The sequence below is a fragment of the Leuciscus leuciscus genome (assembly GCF_965113295.1).
Source record: "Leuciscus leuciscus genome assembly, chromosome: 17".
NCBI classification, from domain to species: domain Eukaryota; kingdom Metazoa; phylum Chordata; class Actinopteri; order Cypriniformes; family Leuciscidae; genus Leuciscus; species Leuciscus leuciscus.
The window spans coordinates 24730785-24736500 of NC_138741.1; the positions used below are offsets into that span (position 1 = coordinate 24730785).

Below are 5716 nucleotides of genomic sequence, written 5' to 3' on the forward strand. Positions count from 1 at the left end.
CTGAATTCCGCCATCCAAGAGACCACTGGACTATCTCCAGCAGAACTCCAGCTTGGCAGAAAGCTCCAAGGACCAATGGATAAAATACTTTGTGGTCCTAACTTATCTCCAGACACTGCTTCTTACGATGTGGTCCATCACCTCCATCAGCTGCAAATGCAAGCTAAAGAAAATAGTGAAAAAGCCAAGATGAGACAACTGAGGAACTATAATAAAAAGAGAAGAGAGTCAACTTTCAAACATAAAGACAGAGTTTGGCTGCGAAACTTTCCACAATCAAGTGCAAAACACCACTTTAGTGCAAAGTTGGCACCAAAATGGAAAGGACCGTACCGTATCCTGAAACAGTTGGGTCCACTGAACTATCAAATAGCTCTGGAAGACACAGTAGAAGATGTACGTACAGCACATGTCTGTAACTTAAAAATGTGTTTTCCAACAGCGGAAGAATTGGAGTCTCTGGAAAAAAAAAAAACTGTATGAGCTATTTCAAGAACCCTCGGATGATGAAGAATTCTTAGGTTTCTAATACATGTTTTTTTTTAACAACCGTGGGTTGTTTTCTTCCAGGGAGGGAGAGTGTGGCGATTAAGAAAAAAAAGGAGCTTTACGCCACATCTTCGTTTTGTTTACTTTTATTTTTTTTTTACTTTTACTTTGCGTGTATGGGGAGGCGCTTTTCAATTAACGGCGGAGGCAAGGAGGATATAAATGTGGGTTCGTACCTGAGAGAGGGCGCGTCATCCGAAGGTTTGAAGCTGAGGGAGTGATTGTTTGGATTAGTATTACCGTATGAAGGGGAGAGACGGCCGCTTGTGAGCTGAGGTTTCCTGTGAGTGATGTCTGGTGCGTCGCGGAGTTCACCCAACTTCACTGCGTTGCACATCCTGATCATCCGGTTTTAATAAAGCTGAAGACAAGTATGGGCCGCTTAATCCGCCGAAATGGTGCCTGACAACAACACCCCCTAGATCCCTTCATAAACAACAAACTTGGTCAGTACCTGTGCGCCGCCATTACACCCACTCATTCATTCACGCACGCACTCGCAAAACATTCACGCACGCACTTTTGATATGCTTATAAGTATTACTGTGATTGTTTATTGATTATTGTACCTGTTAAGTTTGTTGATGTTAACTTTGAACTAATTAACAGAATGTTTATTCTATGTTTTTTTGTACAATTTATGAATGGTCCTGGACGCGAATCTGCCTATCATAAACGTGACACAGGTGACGCTGCGATTGCTACAGGGTTTTTTTCTCTTTTCTTTTTCTTTTCACCCTTGAATTGCTTTGTTGAAGAGGTTTTTTTTTTTTTTTTTTTTTTTCTTGAAGGTTGTTTTGTGTGTTGTTTTTGGGACATTGGAAAATAAATGTTTTTTTTGCTAACAGTTGTCGCTGACAAATATATATATTTTTTGTAAATATTGTAACCGGTGGTTTTTTGCTATCCGGGGAAAAATACCATCTTTGTCAGGAAATTCCTGGCTGGCGCCCGAACAGAAAGAATATATTATTTCTTTGAAAGACTTTTTGTGCTAGGGCGGTCACCACCGTTACAGATCAGCTTGGGCGATTGGAAAGGGATTGTTCTTTGATCGCTTTCTGTATATATATTAATCACAGTTTAAGTAAGATTATTTTTATCCTACTAAGAGAAACGATGTGAAGCTACTTCCAAATCACTACTTACCGCTTGCTGGAATATAGTTGGAATTGCCCCCTTCTTCAGTATGAGACGCTGAGAGAAGCCTGCTTGATATTGTCCCAGGTTAGTAAAACAGTCCGTGGTGAAATGGGCAGAGCAAACTAACAACTTCGAATTAAACTGTTGCGGTATCCGATTATAGATAAACATCAACCACGCCTGTTGACATTTGACTGTTGACTGTGCAGTTCCGCCTGGCATTGAACATGGGCTGGCATATGCAAATTTTTGGTGGCGTACATATTAATGATCCCGACTGTTGCGTCACAGTCGGTGTTATGTGGAGATTCGCCTATTTTTCAGGGGTGTTTTTCAAAAACGAGATTTAAATAAGAAGGAGAAAACAATGGTGTTTGAGACTCACTGTATGTCATGTCCATGTACTGAACTCTTGTTATTTAACTATGCCAAGATAAATTCAATTTCAAATTCTAGGGCACCTTTAAAGTAGTCTATTACACATTCTTTCACTTCAAGAATGAACAGCAAATAAAAGGAAAATTGTCCCCACACCGGGTGTCAATCCTGTCAGCTAAGAACAAGAAACTGAGGCTACAATTGGCACAGGCTCACCAAAATTGGACAATAGATGATTGAAAAAATGTTGCCTGGTCTAATGATTCTTGATTTCTGCTGCAACATTCAGATGGTAGGGTCAGAATTTGCCATAAACAACATGAAAGCATAGATCCATCTTGCCTTGTTTCAATAGATCAGGCTGCTGCTGGTTGTGTAATAGTGTCAGTGATATTTTCTTGGAACATCTTGTGCCCCTTTGTACCAACTGAGAATCTGAGTATAATAATTGTTGTTGACCATGTCCACCCCTTGATAACCACAGTGTACCCATCTTCTGATTGCTACTTCCAGCAGGATAATGTGCCATGTCACAAAGGTGAAATCATCTCAAACTAGTTTCTTGATGTAGACAATGAGTTCTCTTTGCTCAAATGGCCTCCACAGTCACCAGATCTCAATCCAATAGAACACCTTTTTAATTGTGGTGGAACGGGAGATTCACATCATGGATATGATGCTGACAAATATGCAGTAACTGCGTGACGTTATCATGTCAATATGGACCAAAATCTCTGAGTAATGTTTCCAGCACCTTGCTGAATCTAAGCCATGAATAATTATAGCATTTCTGAAGGCAAACGGGTGTCCATCCCGGTAATAGCAAGGTGTACCTAATAATAGCTAATTTATCGACAACCTAATCCACAATAATATAATTCACTGAACAAACTGTACTTCTATCCCTCACAGCTTCTTTTGTGTTCACATTGACCAAGGGCCATGTTTGCAGGGTTGATGCAAACATGCTACATGAAAGACGTAAGGGGAACGGCCCACACAAATCATAACACTCAATATAGCTTTAAGAATGGAAGTACAACATTTAAGTCCCCAAAATATTCTCAACAAAGTTATTTTCACTCTTCACATAGGGGTAAAAAAGTTGTATGTTTGTATGTTCAACGTATCAAGCAATGTAATGTTTATTTATATAGTACCTCATACTTTACTAGTGTACTGACCTCGGCAAATTGAACAGAAGAAAATAACTGGAGAAGATTTCTATGCCAAAGAAGGTAAAGCCTCAGAGCACACCTACCTATAAGGTGTTTGAAGGTGTTTACCAGCCGGAGTGAACATTTTTCAAGCTCCAGACAAACTTCGTTTGGGCCTTTTTTTATAAAGTGTGTTTGTTCTAGAACTTGCATGCACATTAACAGGAACAGCACAATCTTGTCAAACAATTTGGGAGATCAGAAGCTGCCCAGGGTTATTACTAAGATGCCTGTCGAGCGATAAGCGCTGTATTTCCATAAGCAACCATCAGAACTTTGTGTTGCATTTCTTCACACACTTCTCAGGACTGCTTGTGGCAGAAGGTCTTATCATTTTGTCTGGTTAGCAGGGGGCAGCTGATATTACCATGCAGATGAGTGCTGGCAGCAATCTGTTCGCCCTCAGTCAAAGCGGAGTCTCAACACCTGCTTGAGATTCCTGCTTCTCCTCCCTATCTGCTGTTCACCGCGTGTCATGTCTGGGGTTGTTCACCGCCCCTTTATAATTGGATCTTGCTCTGTAACTTTCTCCCCCTGCAACTATTATTTTGTAGGAGCTTTGTGAAAAAATGTAAAAGAATTTACTGCTTGGAAAGTACAAGAGAAAAATGAGATGTTCTTTCTCACTCTGTATTTCTCGGGTCTTCCCTTGCGGGGTATACTGGAGGGATTTGTGGAAAGAGAGCAAGCTCAGTAGTTCTTAAGAAATAAAGAGAGACAGACATCTGGTTGTGGTAGAATGATTCCCGTGGGGTTTTAAGGATCATGTACTTACATAGTGTCTCTACTGTCTGGACAGGTTCTTCTGGGACTATTTATGTTGTTTGAGGTATAGGTGGACATTAGTTTCAGCCTCAGACAGGCACGACAACCGTATGATACATGCTGCTCACAAAACTGGCAATCGATTTCTCAATTTAGTAAGCTCTAATCTGATTGGTTGGCTTTACACAATTTGAGGGAACAGCACAGAGCTTTTTTTATCAGTCTGTTTGGAAACAAAACACATTCACAAGCCCTCCGATTGATACAATGATATTTAAATTGAAGGCCAGGAAGTTGAATAAGAATTTTAATCACAGAAGAGAACTTTGCTGAATTGTAATTCAAGAAAATCAGTCTGGGAAATTAAGTGTTTCCCCATCCTAATCTACAAAAGTTATTTTATTAAATATGGTGAAATATATCAAATAAATAACATTTTCTAGTTAAAAAATACAGAATTGGCAGGAAGTATAATATGAAGTTGAACTGGATTGTCAAGAAGAGAAATTGACTCAATTTCTAATTACTTTACTGAACTATAATTCAAAGAAATTTAACACGTAATGAATTCTGGGAAAGGAAGTTTTCTTCCATCCTGGTGTAAAATGTATTTTTTTTTTTTTAACTATGGTAAAATATATAAACTAAATACACATTTCTATGGCATTTCAAACAAGCATTTCTAAACTTTTAAACAAAGTTTTATCACGCCAGCTTTTACATTTTGTCTAGACAAACTTGACTTTTTAACAATTACAGTTGAATTTATGTGAACTTCAATTAAAACGAGCATAAAAAAGTTTTCTGTATTTAGTAGAAAATGGTTTTGTGTAAGCATACCCTTAGGCAGTCACATGGTATCTTCCTGTGTACTGTATGTACAGTATATATAAGCTGCATTGCAGACTAGACCTTATTCTAGATGAACATGAGTTTCAATACATAATGACATTTTCAAAAGTCCCAGATTTAATTCTAAAGAGAGTACAGTTGCACAGAATTTTACAGCCTCATAGTGTGGTCTGATTGACCATAACTGACGCTGACACAGTTTTGTAGAAACTTCCAATTCCCTTTAGCGTCACCGTCCTGCAAAAGCTTAAACTAAATCTTATATTGGATTCGAACCACAGAATGCATGTATAGGCATTTCGTTAAGAAACGTAAGCCTCCGTTCTAAAACCATTCATATAACAAAGGCAATGAGCGTGTCTACTGAGGCCGCTAGATAAGTCAGGCAGCAATCTATTGATGCACAGCATTGCAGGAGAGGATGCATCTGTGGTGGTTTTTAAGGTCACGACTGCATCTTTCTGCTGTTCTGTTTATATGAATAAACAAAAACAATATATCAAGCTGTCACATTCACTATAAAAAGCCACACCGGTTTTATTGCTATTTCAAGAGCCCCAGCCAATGCCCCAGTTCATCCAACGAAAAATAATAATTACTTTGACTAGCACACCATGCATGTTTCAAACACAGTGCTGATGGTTAGTAGGTTTGGCTTGGTTACTACTATGGCTAAAATTTTACAGTCATGTACAGTTCAAGTGATTCACTCAGAAATAGCTGGTAAATGGCAAACGCCAGGATCATTTCAATTAGTTGAAATTGCACATTTCTGACTTAAAAAAAGTACAGTCATGCTGCATGCTAGACTC

At 38.8% G+C, this 5716-nt stretch overlaps 1 long non-coding RNA gene across 1 annotated transcript; it reads left to right on the forward strand.

Moving 5' to 3' along the window:
• The first annotated feature begins 299 nt into the window (after positions 1-299).
• Positions 300-1379, forward strand: LOC309478719. The gene is made up of 2 exons (XR_014199074.1): positions 300-428; positions 1341-1379. It is a non-coding gene; the product is annotated as an uncharacterized lncRNA (long non-coding RNA).
• Positions 1380-5716: the final 4337 nt, after the last annotated feature.